This window comes from Morone saxatilis, unplaced genomic scaffold, assembly GCF_004916995.1.
Source record: "Morone saxatilis isolate NCDOM2014 unplaced genomic scaffold, NCSU_SB_2.0 Contig0, whole genome shotgun sequence".
Taxonomy (NCBI): Eukaryota; Metazoa; Chordata; class Actinopteri; family Moronidae; genus Morone; species Morone saxatilis.
Window position 1 is genome coordinate 336,447 of NW_023339650.1, and position 309 is coordinate 336,755.

The 309-nt window shown below is 32.7% G+C and overlaps 1 protein-coding gene across 1 annotated transcript in view; it reads left to right on the top strand.

Moving 5' to 3' along the window:
• The window catches only part of plag1 (pleiomorphic adenoma gene 1), a 16,260-nt gene that overhangs the window by 6,150 nt on the left and 9,801 nt on the right, over positions 1-309 (top strand). The window lies entirely within an intron of this gene.

Genomic DNA, 309 nt, shown 5'->3' on the forward strand with positions numbered 1-309 from the left:
AAAGCAGTCTAATACAACAGTCCTTTAATAAGTCTTACCTTCATGAATGATATATACATTAGAACATTATACAGAGAAGTTTGTTATTTAGCCTAGCCTCGCTGACATAAATGGGGCTGGACAAAGTAATAGCTTTGAGTGTAACACAGTTTGACCCATCCTAAGTCCTTTTAGAATATTGGTCAACTTTCACCTTCTGTGCTCACCTATGATGAAAAGACAATCAAATTTAGTATATAGTTAAAAAATAAAAGTAACACATATATGTGTGTGTACTAAATACAGGAATGATTGTGTTTTCGTTACCTT